This window comes from Triturus cristatus, chromosome 4_1 (assembly GCF_964204655.1).
Source record: "Triturus cristatus chromosome 4_1, aTriCri1.1, whole genome shotgun sequence".
NCBI lineage: Eukaryota > Metazoa > Chordata > Amphibia > Caudata > Salamandridae > Triturus > Triturus cristatus.
The window spans coordinates 880,514,999-880,532,345 of NC_140585.1; positions in this window are offsets into that span (position 1 = coordinate 880,514,999).

Below are 17,347 nucleotides of genomic sequence, written 5' to 3' on the forward strand. Positions count from 1 at the left end.
TGTGTCTCTCTTGCCTTGTGCACAATACGCTCCTTCAGCTGGAAGTCTTGAATACACGCAAGGATGTCTGGTGGTGGGGAATTGGCGCCTCTTGTTAGGCCCACTCTATGCATGCGGTCTATTTGAAGGTCCAAAGTGTCCGACTCCTCCAGAACCTGGCGAAACAGTGCCCCCACATAGCTGCGCAGATCCTCCCCTTCTTCCTTCCATGGCACATCTCAGATCCTCACGTTGTTGCTCCAAAACCGGTTTTCAAGATCTTCGGCGTGAGCCTGCAGGTCAAGATGTTGGTCACGCAATCTCAGCATATCTTGTTGAAGCTGATGGAGGTCTTCCTCACGGCTCACGTCGTGCTCCTCCAAAGTGGCCACATGCTCCCCAATACCATCCACATCTCGTCGTACTTCACGTAGGTCCGCAGCAAGCTGATCTTTGATTTTTTGTATATCCTCCTTGATTGCCGCAAACAGTTCCATCAGAAATGCTTTAGTGGCCGGAGCGTCGACCCCTCACTCAGAATCTGCATTTTCTCTCCCGTCGTGGAGGCTCAGCTGATGGTTTGAGGAGCATTTCTTTTAGAGATTTCTCCCTTCTGTGGTGGGCCGCTGCCATGCTCTACCAGCCACACCAAGCCCCCTGGTCACTGAGCCCCAGCAGAAACTCCACCCAGCAGCCTGGAGAGGGACACAGGAAGGAGGAGGTCGCCGCGAAGAAGGCCCCAACTTCCCGGCCGACAAACAAGTATGGCGCACCCCAGGCCGAGATGCTTCAGCATCGTCAGTAAGGATCCCACAGCCCACAGTGTCGATGACAGGAGCGGGGGCAGGCGACACTAGAGGGGCACAGTCAAGGCGAAGCAGCTCCTCAAGCACGTAGCAAGTATACGCCCAAATACAGAAAATTCGGTGCTCCCCTCGAACCCTTCGCCAGTGCGACTCCCTATGCCAATGTCCGAGCGCACACCACAGCAGACGTCCACTTCAGCCCCACATGGGAATCCAGGCCCGGTACCACCGCTCCGCCGGGGCCACGGACAGGTAGGGTGAAAGCGCTGGCATGCACGCCCAGCCACCCAGCAAAATGGCAGATCGCCGCATAGATCGGGGCCGTCAGCACTCACCCCGCACCAGTGAGCAGCGCCTGCACGGTACCTTCCAGGGAGACTCGAAGACTCAGCGTCCACTACCGCAGAGGCCCGCTTCATCAGGCACCCCCGCAGCTCTTCTCCTCACCGCCACCGCGGAGGGCACGGATGTCACAGGCCGGCGTGGGGACCCCAGCAGTGAGTCGCGAAATGGCTGCCGGGTGCCCACAGTGTTCTCGGCAGAGCCCCACCACACTGTCTTCCGCCGGAATCGTCGACAGGAGACCGCCCTCCAGCACCGCCAAGCCACCAGCGCCTCCTCCGTCCTCTGGGCTCCGCAACTAGCAGCGCCTGCTGCCGCCGCCTCACCGGGCCTCACCTCCGCCTGAGCCTCGCAGACGCCGCCCGCAACTGGGCCGCTGCTGCCGCCCCTCCGGTTCACGGCGATCCGCGGAGCCGGAAGTGCCTCCACTGATGCTTGATGGTTCACGGTGTCAGACCAGGCACCACACGCTGGTAAAGACTGCAGGAGAGAGGTGCTTAATCAAGGCAAATGCAGAGCGGGAGCAGAGGGACTCGGAATTGCTCCCTGCTACGCCGCCATCTTGGCCATGCCCCCCAAAAACATTTTTTTAAACACTAGCAACTCTGCCCTATGCAAACCTTGTAGCAAACAAGGCTGGCTGCATGATATTTAAAAGTGGGACATGTAGAAAATTAAGGTTACCATGTCCCTACAGTGACAAGGCCATAAACGCTATTTTCACTGTTGTGGTCCTAACTGTCCTATGCAGAAAACCAGAGTTCATATTAAAATACTAATGCTGTTCTCGGGAATGAGACCTGCTAGGAAAATAATTAAAGCACTATTATTAATGGTTATTAAAAATCCAATTCAATGATGAAGTCAGATTTTTAATTAATAATATAGAAAAGTAACTTTTAGAAAGCTTTACCTCCATGAGCAGTCACAAGGCTAATTAACATATGCCTTTGCAAACTCTCCTCCTGTGCTCAAGCCCTGGAGTAGAGGTAAAAGAGTTGCGAAATACCTTTCAGGAGCAAACAATAGGCTGACCAGAATGGACAAAGATAACTCTTGTGAACTCCACACAATATTCGGAGTGGGGGCAGTGGGCATCCTGTGATACCATACTGCCAAATTCTCATTGAACTGTCAGTTGAGCCACATGTAACACTTGTTGCACAATTGAAAGGGAGAGAACAGGGTGCCAAGACAATTCTTGTTCATACCTATCTGGTGGCTGAAGCGCCCTGCTTTTGTCTTATCAGATTTTTGTCTCTGGGTTTGTTATGGGTAAACTGGATTTTAGTGTTAGATGTGGGAGGACACTGGTGATTTTCCTATGACACTCCCATATATACACCCCCAGTCCTCGGGGTCCAAGTTCAGTGTGGCTGAAGACTTTCATCATTTTGAAAATATCCTGACACATGGCATTTTGGGCCTGTTTGCAGTAAGGTAAACAGGAACTTCTGAAATTGGGTAGGATTAGTGCCAGGAACTTCTACCCCATTAGTTAGAGTGTTTAGGAGGCACCCCCACTCAGTAGCTTGTACTAGGCATAGATGCGGCACCCCAAGGTATCTTAACAGAATGCTGCGTAAAAATAGAAGAGTACTGGACCTGCTGTCTGTGACTTGAAAGGAGCCCTGATGGGTTGGGCCTGCTCCCCCTTGTATCCAGGACAAAGAATTGAACTCCAAGGGTCAGTTGGCTGACCTCCTGTGTGACTACAAAGACATAACAAGCTGCAAGAGGCATTTTTCCTAAAGTGCCCAGATGAGTCTCTAAGTGCACACCCCTGAGGTCCTGGAGTCTGAGAAGTGTACTTATGTGGTTGATTGGAACTTAAAAGACTAAGGGCCTGATTTAGATCTTGGCAGAAGGGTTACTCCGTCACGACGGTGACGGATATCCCATCCGCCAAAATTTAAATCCCATAGGATATGATGGGGTTTATGTTTCTGCGGACGGGATATCTGTCACCATTGTAATGGAGTAACCCATCCGCCAAGATCTAAATCAGGTCCTAAGTTGGATGGTAAAATCTTTGACCAGGGTAAACCTGCTTGGTGTAATCCACGCTCCATCGTGGCCAGCCTCAAATCATACCTAGTTTCTGGTCTACCCCCTTAATGATCATTTCCACTTTGTGTTTTTTGGGCTATTTTTACTTAGCACTTTAAAAAATCATATTTTCGCTTCCCCTTCATGTTTCTTTTGCCATTTTAGTGTAATTTTTAGATCTCGCCTGAGCCAGCGCATGCGCTGCCTCGTGAGACTTTTAGTAAGGGCTTCAGAAAATGCTACCACTGTGGCCTAGAGCTTGTGGTTACACGCGCGGGCGTGTGCTTACAGAGCAGAGGCGCCATATTTTGTATTTGTATTTTGTGGGGTATTTATAGAGCGCGACGTTCGCTCCGGAGGGAGCATCTTGGCGCTAGGGAACCTAAGTGAGCCAGTCCAAGAGGATTAGATGGAAGCTTTGGAGAGATCGTCCGGGAGATTAAAGATCCAGGTCTTTAGCAGTTTTCGAAAAGGTTTTTCCTGGGTTTGTTGTCTGAGGGTTTTGGGTAGTTTGTTCCAGGCTTTAGTTGCAAGGAAGCTGAGGGTCTTCTCACCCTTCGTTTTCAGATTGTATTTGGGGAGAAGAATGAGGTTGTCGTTGGTTGAGCGAAGGTGACGGCTGGGCAGGTAGTGGGGGAAGCGTTTGGTGAGGTATTTAGGGCCTGTTTTGTTGTAGGCACGAAAGGCTATGATCAGGATCTTGAAGAGAATCCTTTTGTGAAGGGGGAGCCAGTGAAGTGAACGAAGTGCTGCAGAAATAGAGGATCTGCGGGGAAGGCCCAGGACAAGACGGGCGGCTGTGTGTAGTACGCTCTGCAGTTTTTGGATGGTGTTCTTTTTGGCTCCTGCGAGCAAGCCGTTGCAGTAGTCCAGTCGCGAGATTATGAGTGCTACTGTCACCGTCTTTCTGGCATCGATGGGAAGAAAGTCAAAGAACTTTCTCATGGATCTGATCATTCCAAAGCATTTGCCTGCGACGGTTCTGGCATGCTGATCGAAGGAGAGGTCGGAGTCAAAGGTAACGCCGAGGTTCCTGGCCGACGAAACTGTCTGGGGGGGGGCAACAGAATTGTCCGGCCACCAAAGTGCCGGACAAAAGGAGATATTTGTACCGATCGGAAGGATCTCCGTTTTGCTCGAATTGCATTTAAGGTGGTTATTGTCCATCCATCGAAATACTTCAGTCAGGCAGTGTTTTAGGTTGAGTTCAGCTTTGGTAGATAGTTTGTCCAATGGCACAATGAGCTGAGTGTCATCGGCATAGGAGGTAACAGGTATGCCGAATGATTCTATTAGATTAAGGAGGGGAATGAGGTAAACGTTAAAAAGGAGAGGGCTCAGGATGGAGCCTTGCGGGACACCTGAGGAGACAAGTTTGTCTTTGGAGTGAAATGGACCCAAAGAAACGGTTTGGGAACGGTCGGAGAGAAAAGACGAGATCCAGGATAGGGCAGAGTGAGAGATGCCGATGTCCCAGAGTCTGCTGATAAGGATGGTGTGGGAGACAGTATCAAACGCCGCCGTAAGGTCGAGAAGGATGAGGATGGAGTTTTTTCTCTGATCTTGCAGGGTTTTTATAGTGTCAGACAGTTCAATGAGAGCGGTTTCTGTCGAGTGCTTGGGGCGGAATCCGGATTGTTGAGGATGGAGAAGGTTGTTTTCATCTAGATAGTGTTTCAGTTCATTGTGGACTAGATGTTCCGTGATTTTTCCCAAGGCCGGGAGTAACGAGATTGGGCGGAGGTTGGTGAGATCCGTCGGGGGTTTATTCGCCTTCTTCATAAGGGGTTTGACGATTCCTTTTTTCCAGCGGCTAGGAACTGTGCCTTATGGCTTTCCTCTCTCGTCATGGGTCATCAGCTTTCAAGATACGAGAGCTTTCTTTCACATTCCTGAAGTCGATAGCTTCCTTTTCATTTGCCTATATATCCCTACCTCTCTTTTACCCCTCTACCTGTACTCTACCTCTCTTCTACCCCTCTATCTCTCTTCTACCCACTGTCTCACAGACACTCTCTCACAGATACTCTCTCATAGACACTCTCTCACAGACACTCTCTCACAGACTCTCACTCACAGACTCTCTCACAGACTCTCTCTCACAGACACTCTCTCACAGACACTCACAGACACTCACTCACAGACACTCTCTCACACACTCTCATAGACACTCTCTCACAGACACTCTCTCATAGACTCTCTCACAGACTCTTTCACAGACACTCTGTCACAGACTCTCTCAGACTCACAGACACTCTCTCACAGGCCCTCACAGACACTCTCTCACAGACTCTCACACACTCTCTCACAGACACACTCTCTCACAGACACTCTCTCACAGACACTCTCTCACAGGCACTCTCTCACAGACACTCTCTCAGACTCACAAACACTCTCTCAGACTCACAGACACTCTCTCACAGACTCACAGAAACTCTCTCACAGACTCTTAGGCACTCTCACAGATCCTCACAGACACTCTCTCACAGACTCTCACAGACACTCTCTCACAGACTCTCTCACAGACACTCTCTCACAGACTCTCACAGACACTCTCTCACAGACTCTCACAGACTCTCACAGACACTCACAGACACTTACAGACACTCTCTCATAGACTCTCACAGGCACTCTCACATACTCTCACTGACACTCTCACAGACACTCTCGCAGACACTCTCTCAAAGACACTCTATCACAGATACCCTCTCACAGACACTCTCTCACAGACACTCTCTCACAGACTCACACAGACACTCTCTCACAGACTCTCACAGACAGTCTCACAGACACTCTCTCACAGACACTCTCACGCACACTCTCACAGACACTCTCTCACAGACACTCTCTCACAGACACTCTCTCACACTCACTCACAGACACTATTTCACAGACACTCTCTCACAGACACTCACAGACACTCTCTCATACTCACAGACACTCTCTCACAGACACTCTCTCACAGACTCTCACAGACAATATCACAGACACTCTCTCACAGACACTCTCACGCACACTCTCACAGACACTCTCTCACAGACACTCTCTCACAGACACTCTCTCACAGACACTAACAGACACTCTCTCAGACTCACAGACTGTCACAGACACTATCACAGACACTCTCACAGACTCTCACAGACACTCTCTCACAGACACTCTCTCACAGGCACTCTCTCACAGACACTCTCTCACAGACTCTCACAGACACTCTCTCACAGACTCTCACAGACACTCTCTCAGACTCACAGACACTCTCTCACAGGCTCTCACAGCCACTCTCTCACAGACACTCTCTCACTGACTCACAAACACTCCCTTACAGACTCTCACAGACACTCTCTCACAGACTCTCGCAGACACTCTCTCACAGACTCTCACAGACACTCTCTCACACTCTCACAGACACTCTCTCACAGACACTCTCACAAACACTCTCTCACAGACACACTCTCACAGACACTCTCTCACAGACACTCTCACAGACCCTCTCTCACAGGCTCTCTCACAGACACTCTCTCACAGACACTCTCTCACAGACACTCTCTCACAGACTCTCACAGACACTCTCTCAGACTCACAGACACTCTCGCACACTCTCACAGATTCTCACAGACACTCTCTCACAGACAATCTCTCAGACTCTCACAGACACTCTCTCACAGACTCTCACAAACACTCTATCACATACACTCTCTCACAGACTCTTACAGACACTCTCTCACAGACTCTCACAGTCACTTTTTCACAGACACACTCTCACAGACACTCTCTCACATACACTTTCTCAGAGACTCTCACAGTCACTCTCTCACAGTCTCTCACAGACACTCTCTCACAGACTCTCACAGACACTCTCTCACACTCTCTCACAGACACTCTCTCACAGACTCTCACAGACACTCTCTCACAGACACTCTCTTACAGACTCACAGCCACTCTCTCACAGACTCACACAGACACTCTATCACAGACACTCTCTCACAGACACTCTCTCACAGACTCACACAGACACTCTATCACAGACACTCTCTCACAGACACTATCTTACAGACGCTCACAGACACTCTCTCACAGACTCTCACAGACACTCTCTCACAGACTCTCAGACACTCTCTCACAGACACTCTCTCAAAGAAACTCTCTCACAGACTCTCTCACAGACACTCTCAGACACTCTCAGACACTCTCTCACACTCTCTCACAGACACTCTCACAGACACTTTCTCACAGACTCTCTCTCACAGACTCTCACAGACCCTCTCTCACAGACTCTCACAGACACTCTCTCACAGACTCTCACAGACACTCTCTCACATACTCTCACAGACCCTCTCTCAGACTCTCACAGACACTCTCTCACAGACACTCTCTCACAGTCACTCTCTCACAGACTCTCACAGACACTCTCTCACAGACACTCTTTCACAGACTCTCACGGACACTCTCTCACACTCTCTCACACTCTCTCACAGACACTCAAAGACTCTCACAGACACACTCTCACAGACTCTCACAGACACTCTCTCACAGACTCACACACACTCTCTCACAGACTTTCACACTCTCTCACAGACACTCTCTAACATACTCTCACAGACACTCTCTCACAGACACTCTCTCACAGACTCTCTCTCACAGACACTCTCTCACAGATTCTCACAGACACTCTCTTGCAGACACTCTCTCACTCCCTCTCACAGACTCCCTCTCCCACTCTCTCTCACTGACTGACTCACTCTATCTCACTGACTGACTCACTCTCTCTCACCGACCGACTTACTCTCTCTCTCTCACTGACTCACTCACTCTCTCTCACTGACTCACTCACTCTCTCTCACTGACTCAGCACCACCACAGCATCACTCAGCAACACCACTGCATCACTCAGCAACACCACAGCATCACTCCGCAACACCACAGCATCACTCATGGCCAACACAGCATCACTCACGGCCAACACAGCATCACTCACAGCCAACACAGCATCACTCAGCACCACCACAGCATCACTCAGCACCACCACAGCATCACTCAGCACCACCACAGCATCACTCAGCACCATCACAACATCACTCAACACTCATCAGTATCACTCAGCATCGCCTTTGCAATAGTACACCACCACATCATCATCACTCAGCAAGACCTAAGTATCATTCAGCATCACCTCAGCATTGTCTCAGCACCAGTCACCACCACCACTACCACCTCAACATCACTCAACACCACCTCAGCCTGCTCTCGGAATCTGCCATCTGTGCCTTCTCCCCTAGCGTCTGGCCGCTGCCAGTGTTATAATACAGGTAGTGGTTCACAACCTTCAACCTCCAATTGTTTATGCCCCCTCAAAAAAAACTTTAACAAGAATTGCAAGAACAAAAGAAAAATTAGGACATTTTTTACTGTACATACATTTTGTAACATGGTCGTTCTGTTGGACATAATGCCTTCTTGGTCATATATAAGGTAACAAAAATGCTTCTGGCACTTTTTTATTACAACTTTTCAGCATGCTGCACAGCAGCCACACTTCTCTACAGCACAGCTTAAACACATTGGCAAAGTCAATAGCTATGCCTAAACACTTAGAAGGCCCCAAAGGCGAGACCTATTGGCTATGCCAATGCTTGGTTTTTTTAATTTGACTTTTTTCTTATTTTTTTTTAATTTGGTTTTGGTTTTTTGTTTGGTGTTTTTGACTTTGTTACTGTTTTGGTATTGCATAAATACTTTATACATTGACCTAAATTACCAAATCCAAATAATAATCCAATTTCTTACAGGAATTATATCACCTGAATTCCTGTGATTGAAGGGGGAAGCCAAGAGACTGAAGTGAGGGAAGCTGGAAGTAGTACTGCCATTAGAAATTCAATTAGAACCTTGTTAGCAAAGGACTGCTTATAAGTTCTTAATGAACACTGCATTTGGTAGGTTTGAGGTATGGAACTGCAGTTTCTGTTGTTCAAGGTGAGTACATTTCTAGGAATGGCCTGGCCATTTGTCCGTAACTGATTACAGTTTTCGGAAGGCTGATGACAACAAGCTACAGCGATCTCACACTTCAATGTGCCCTTATTTTGGATACTCCTGCTTGGAGTCAGCATCATTGCTCTCTACCAGGACAACCATCGCCTTGCAGAAAGACTGTGTCTAAGAACCAGCCTGAAAATGACATTTGAAAGAGAATCAACCCAAACTGAGATTGAAACCTTAGACAGCTGATTCACATGCCAGGTCTGAAAAATTAATAGAATAATTGGGATGCAAACCACCCCACTTTGTTCCAGTTCCATGTTCTTTTTGTGCAAGCAAAGTAGTGCTCCACAGAGTACTTGAAGGAATGCAGTGTGGCCAGAACTAGTGTCTGCATGACAGCCATTCTCTCAGAGGTGAGAGTACATCACTTGAAGTCTGCACTTTCTTCCACAGGAGCTGAAGGACTGCCTAGAGCCTAGAAGCCTGTCTGCCTGCTGAGAAAGAGGGAAGGAGAGTGTCCATGTCATGTAGAAGGAGACAATTCACGAATAAAGAGTAACTCCCTAATCCGTGAAGGGGATAAGATCATTAACAACTAAACAACAAAACAACTTCCCTTCCACTTTGCATATAAGGAAAAATTATGCTTTTACTTAGTTGTTAATTTAATTTTAAAAAACGTATTTAAAAAATTTGTATGCCACAAAACACAAAAGAGACGGGTTTCCAGGTCCTAAGTTATAAGAAATTAGATTTCTAATGTTTATTTCAAAATGGAATGAAAAATGAACCTAAAAAATTATTCTTTTATTGTACTAGAATAAAGAAGATGTTTTATAATACCACATCCCATTTTATAAATTAGGAACTGGCAACCTGTCCATTTAACAGAGAATAATTAGGTGGACGGCAAAATCCTGCAAGGGAAGCAATAGCCTCAGGAAATTGATAAAAGACTGATACCTACATTTATGATGACATAGATGACCATTGTTTAAATTGACAAGTAAATTGAAGGTAAGAGGAAGCATAACACAATAGGATCGGTATATGGGTGGCATCATATAAGTTAATAAACAGGAGGGGAATGTAAGTCGTAATTTTCTGTGGGTAACATTTTAGGGGTTTAGAGTAACTAATCATTAATGAACTGATACTTTAAGTTAATACGTAGACATAAAAGGCTAGAGGTGACATCGATTCTCAATAGAAACGAAACATTTGGTTTTTAGCATTTCTGTAATAAAAGAAGAAATTTTGTGTTAAATCAATGGAACAAGGCAAAGTTGTGAATAATTGGTAATCCCTGTGAAAGAATGTGAGTTAGATATTCATATGGAACTTTGAATAAATGTGATTTGCTTATCTAGGGAATTATAATAGTAATGAAATAATATGATATGTAAGGCTATTAGTACTGAATGCTACAATGATGTTCTTTCTTTTTTTGATAGATGATATGCTAATCAAATGTTTTTATTGTTTTATGTCCTAAAGAAGGTGGTGTAGACCAATTGATTCATCGAAATGCCATAGCAGTTTTATATTTTATAGTTAGTTGGAGATTCTTTAGATATTTTATGTGTGAAAAAATGTTTTTACAAATTTGTATATGTGGTTGTATGTTATATAATGTAAGGATTGCATTTAAATTTTGTGTTTTATGACATAAAAATATTGTAAAAAAAGAAAAAATATATTTAGTCAATGAAAAAAATAGATAATAATATTTTTCCTAATGAGAAAATAAAAGTATTATCTTGTCTGCTTGCAGTTTTTCAAAATAGAATCAAGGGGTACTTGAAGCAGACTTGTATGAAACATCAGCTTATATATTCAAAGTGGTGGGGAAATTGTTTTGTTGGTTATAGAAGGAGAGACTGTCCTAGAGGAGAAGCCTAGTGTGTTCCTGTTGTGAGGGACACCCTAAGGAACTAGCCCCTACCAAAAGCCAGGAGCCTAGCGACTAGATTTGTGAATGGGGTCCACTGGTCTCCCAAGAGAGACTTGCTGTGAACTGCCAAGCACCATTGTATTGTTCTGCATCCTGCCGTGTATCCAAGTAACTGGTGCTGCTGATGTTGGAGATCTCTTGTCCCAGCTGAGGGGGAAGTCTTGATCGGCCCACAGGCCGAAACTGCTATGGACAAGCCTGATGTGTGAGCTTGTTACGCTGATTAGCCCAGTACTGAATTTCGAATGAGGCCACCACAGTCATAAGATTCACTGCTGCAACATTGGGAACACTGAACGTGCCACCACCGCACAACTGTATCTACAGCGAGCAGGTAAATAAGGAGCCTAAATGTGAGTGAAACAAGAGACTGAAAATACAGAATTCTGCAGACTTTTGCTGAGTGAACTTGAATTGGTGAAAGCTAATTGAACCGGCGTGTCTATCTAGAGCAGTGTTTAATAAATACATGTAAGAGTGCAGGTGTCCAAAGTTACACAGCCACTGCTATTAAATGTGCGAACAAAGCAAACACAAGGAGATGATGGATGCCAGCCATATGCAAATCAGTTTTGACCCTGTTCCTTATGGGAACAGTCCAGCCCGAACTGCCAAGACAGGTCTTCCCTGGACCTGAAACAAGCATCCTGGGATCGGTTTCGGGGTAACACCCCTCATTAGCCAGGCTAGCTTGAACCCAATGGCAAAGTGAGCATGAGACCTATATCTGGGCATACCCTGCCAACTTAGGGCAAACAGAGGAAATATAAGGAGATGATGGACGGAGTGCTGAAACTTTTCAGACACTCACCCCCAGTCACAGATCTGGGTTGAATCCATCATCCTTCTTCAGCTCACTTCACCACCCCAGTTCAGACCCAGCGATATGCGGATTAGTCTTGACCCTGTTCATTATGGGAACAGCCCAGCCCAAACTGCCAAGCCAGGTCTTCCCTGGACTGAAAACAAGCATCCTGGGACCAGGTTTTAAATGTGCAGGCACAGAATGCCAAGGCTGCATAATCCTAAAGCCACCTGAGGCATCTTTAATCCATTTACAGACACTCCCTGCCCCGTCAACTCACTCTTGCGGTTTCTTGCTTTTTCCTTTTGTGTCACTTTTCCGTCTTTCTCTTCCTCCGTGTTTCCGGTTTGTGTGCTTTTTCCTCTTTTGCTCGCGGTAAATGGCTGATACAGAAAAATAAGTGCCAGTGCCCCCACGGGCAACCACCGGCTCAAATTAAACACTGATCTAGACAGTGTCATACTTTTGAGTGAACTGCACCTGTGCCCCGGTGCTTATAACCTAGCTATTCATCAAGACTGCAGACATTAGGAAACTGATTCCAGGGAAAGCGTACTGAAAGGGGGTCGTAATTAGGGGTGGGCGGAATTTGCAAAATTCACTTTTGCAAATTATCGCGAAAATGTTAAAAATCTCCGCAAACACGCGGAAATATCGCGAAGATGCAGAAGTTTTTTTCCGCCCGTTCGCGGTATTTTCTGCGTGGTCGCGGCTCGCCAACTTACCCATGCGGTTGCTCGATGTGCGGCCATCTTGTTTTCACTTGTCTCGCGGTGCATGATCGCGAGAAGAAAGACGTGATCGCGCGACGAATGACGTTACTGCTGGCGCGAACTGTCGCGAGACAGCGCAAATGGCTACCAACAATCCAACATCTCGTGGAGAACGCGACCGGATCGGGAAAACTTGTCGGCGAACGCGGGGATTCAGGTAAGGCGATCGCGCGCACGCGAGAATGTATTATTTTACAGCGCGAGCAAGCAAAAAATTTCCGGTAAGATGCGGATTGCGGAAATTTTGACATTTTCACGCTCTCCGCGGAACGCGAAAATGTCAAATTATCGCAATTTCCGCGAGCGGAACGGATTTTTAGCCCAGGCCTAGTCGTAATGCATTACTGAAAATCGCAAATGAGATTGCAATCTTGTAACAGAGAACCCTTTTCAGTTGTAATCCCTTTCTTTTAAATAAAGGTTAAGCACTGAGCTGGACAATACATTATTGTCTCTTTTTTTTGTTTGTTGCAGATTTATATAGCGTGAACTCGACCCGAAGGTATTGAAGCACTTTACATACACAGTTACGTCACACAAGGACTCAATTATTATTTTATTTTTTTGGTAGGCAGAGGGAGATTAAGTGATTTGCTCAGAATCACAGCTTCAAGGTCGGCAGTCTAGCCTTGAGACCACATCCTCTATTGTTGAGTCCTGAGATCTCCCCCCACTCTATCTCCATGAGAAACCCTTGACTGCACATCCCATCCTACCCTGTGAGTCAGTGTGGCAGGGCTGTCCTTTGTTGACTTTGCAGAGCTGCTGAAGATTGGTCACAGGGACACCAGAGGCAAACAACCCCAATCTCCAAGTTGGGGGTCCATTAGCCCCTGTTTTGCCCTAGTGTCCTGGTTTGGCAGATGGAGAAAAAAGAGTGAGATTTGAGCAAAAGGGCCGAGAGGGAGATATGACATCTGAGTCACTCGTAGATCTCTCGGTGGTAAGACTCAGGCCCAAATTACAAACCTCTTAATTCGATAATTTATTGAAAAAATCCTGGAAATTCACAAAACCTCATGTCTTAAAAATAGAAATGTGAGCTGTTGAGAAAATACTGCAGTTACTAAGGAGTGAAGAAAGAATGTAGCTCGGAATGTCACATACCTAGGGCATGTTCAAGTCTAATTTGTCACTCCGACAGCTAGCGGCTGATTTATACACTCCCTCCAATGCTTGTATTTGAAGAAAATGAAAACGCCGCCCCGCCCCTAGCACCACCAAAAATATAACACGGAAGGGCGTTCTGTGGCAAAGCCCAGCATCGCTTACAAACCGCAAAAGGCTTCATTTTGGCATTCTGGAGCCAGGGTCAGTCTGAAAATAATGCAATGGAGTCAGTGTCAGCGGGTGCTGCAGGGGGCTAAGGGCACCGCGCTGTCATTGGCTGGGACTCAGATTCATTCAGATGTAATCAGCATCTGTGGGCCGGACACCTTACAGCAGTGTTTCTGAAGTCACTACGCGACACATCACTCAGAAATGGGGAAACCTTGGATCCGTGCATTACTACTTTTTCAGAATTGACTCGATGCTCCTCACATATGTAGGAGCATAGATGTATGTTACAGGGGCGGCTCCTCCTCTAGGGCAGAGGAGCTTCGCCCCACTGTTTTCTCACAGTGCGAGAAAGCCAAAACATAAAATGGTAATTACTTTTGGTTAGTGCTATTTTATGTTTCTTTCCGCATTGTGGGCGGGAGGATGAGCGGAGCTGCCCGGGGAGGGCAGGAGTGGTTTGCCCACTCCTGAGGAGTGCGCATGACTGGTTTGGTCGGGCCACCCACCAGTCCTGCGCACTCTGCACTTCTTCATGCAGGCTGCATTGCAGCCTACATGGAGAACATGCAATCCCCTACAGCCCCTGGCTGGGCAGTGTCCCGACCAATCACAATGCTCCACTGGAGCGTTGTGATTGTCTTATGGGAGGGGAGGGAGGTTGCCTGCTTCCTGTTCCTGCCGGAGGTAGGAGAGTAGGAGCAGACCAAGCAGTGAAGAGGTGGGATCCGGGCCGGCAGAAAGGTAGGTTTTATTTTGTTTAATTTTTATTATTGAAATCCTCCTCCCCACGTGACCCCCCTCACCTTGTGACCCCTCGCCTACCCCTCCTCCCCACGTGACCCCGCGCCCACCCCCTCACCCGTGAGCCATGCCGGCCGCGACTGGTATGTTACCTTTCGTATGTAACTGAATGTCCGTATGTAGCATACCCGGGAACTTGCTGGTGTTGTGTTACAAATATTAGGTACCGTTTGACCTCTCTCAGACTTTCACTTCTGTTTGAGTCCAGCTGTTTGGGTGTAGTGTTTCTGTTGTCCCGGCCCCTGCCCGTTGAGTGTCTGGCCATGGTGCGTATTTTTTACAGTGGTGGGGCAGGCTGCTCTCTCTCTCTGAAGAGACTTATAATAGACCTGTGTGCTGTTTATCTCTAGACGCTCTTCCCAGAGTGTCATGTGTTGGCTTTCTAGGACGTGCGCTTGTTTCTCGAACTACGGTAGGGAGGATGTGAGACTCATGGCTGGTGATAAACTCATAGTCTTGAAATATTGGATAGATTGTATTGGCTGGTGTCTGTTCTGCTCATGATGCGCTCTGGTGGTTCAGTGAGTTGCTGTTATTTACTGAAAGAAGGAGTTAAAAAGTATACTTATCCATCTCTGCAAGCTTAAACAAGCACTGGCAAAGCCAACATGCCCACTGTTGTCTGCTAGCCTTTTGCTTTTACTTGTTTTGTTTTGTCATTTTGATTTGTAAAATTGTACTGTGGGAAGTTTCTGGGCCCTTTGCAATGTAAATTTAAAATAAAACACTGGCTAAAAGCAAAAATACCTTTCTGGTCTTGAAAAGGACACGCATTTCCACAGTAGTCCTTGGCTCTAAAGAAAACTATTTTGTGTGTGAATGTGCTCCTTCTGAAAGAGCAGAATACATCATTCACAGTGAAATTAGCTAATAGCTGAAGTGGACTGCCCCATTGACCATTGTCGGTAGGCGGCGAAAGTAAACTGGGAATGACACAAAAATAGTCAACTAGATGAAGAGGGCTGGCTGAAAGGCGTAGAAGCATATTACATGTATACAAATCGGTAAAATCAAAAGGTCTTGGCTAAAAAAGGTGAATGGTACTTAGAGTGTCTAGGCTCCCATTATCCAGACAGTGTCTCTCCACACAGACTATGCTTTGGCAGAACAACAGGTGAGAGCTTCCAGGGGCTCTTAGGCCCAGCCAATATACTGGCCGGGCGCCCCGCAGCAAAAGCACTGGGGAGTTATTACTCGCTCTGTGTGCAGGAGCTGAGGTGGGGGAGTCCATCGTCCTTTTCTCCTCAAAGGAGGGCCACCCATGACGTCATTGGGTGGCACCCAGAACGGCGGCATGTAAGGCATCACGAGGCAAGGGATCGTCCTCTTTTCTCTCCGCCATGCAGTAGGATGCTACATACCACATCAAACACCCCATATCCACTCCTGGAAGAAGGAGGAATTGGGGGAACCTCTTGCAGCAAATAAAGGGGGCTACGCAATATTTTGGACTGATTTACTAAACTTACACCCGGTGGGTTGTTGATTTGTGTGGACACTGGGCAGGCAGTAGGGGGGACTGACCTGCTGGCGCTCCTGGACCTTTCTGCCCTAGCCCGGGATGCCTGGATTTGAACATTTTAGGGAATTTGCCTGATGACAGATACCCCGTCAGTGCCGAAGTGCTATGCGGTGCCCTGGAGTATGTGTTGGTATGGAATTGCGGGTATTGGCCATCCCTCTGAGTGATGGAGGGGAAGTTGCCACTGAGGTATGCCCTGGATGCCTTGGTTGAGGGCGTGTGCGATGGATAAGGCAAGGGGCCTGCTGACACTTTCGCATTCTGACGAGTTGCGCTGCTGTGGGAGGTGGAGATAAATATTGTCTTGCTAGCACAATCTTTCAGCTGTTTTTGCTAATTGTACTACTACATTCTCATAACGATGTCTTTTGCCGCGCTTACATCCTGTATTCTCATAACAATGATTTATGCTTAACTATGGTATCATTTCTCACTGCTATCACGTGAAGATGTGAATACAAAGCCACACCCTTTGTTATACAACAATAATCTCAGTTGCCTGTCTCATTGGGAGTTGTTTCAGTGGGAAGCAGTGACTTGCACGTTGTGAGCGCACTATGGAGGGTTTTTGTTGGGTGCCCCAAAAGCATCGCCTTTGAGATTCCCCCCTCGAGCTGGGTAAAGAAGGACTGGCCGACATGTGGAGAAAACTAAGGGGTTGGTGAAAAAACTCTATTCAGTTTATGACAAAATGAATGACTTCGTGACAAAAATACGCATTATGCCTCGTAATAACAAAATTGATGAGTATAAAACGTCGCTATAGTTATTAAGAAAACTTCTACAATTGCAAAAAGAAAATGAATTTACATTCTAAATTGAGTGGGACGCTCCCCTGCAATATAGGATATCGACAACTTGCAATTTTCAAGCTATATGACGTAGATATGATGAAAACGCCTAGTCTTCGCTCTGGGTCGTTCTATCTTCTCAGAGGGCGTTACTTCCCATACAAGCCCCTCCAGGTACGGTTTCTGCTCAGAACCGATTTGCACGCACCCTGTTTGCTTGTTCCTCACCCCTTCGCTCAGCTGACAGTGAGCTTGTCAACCT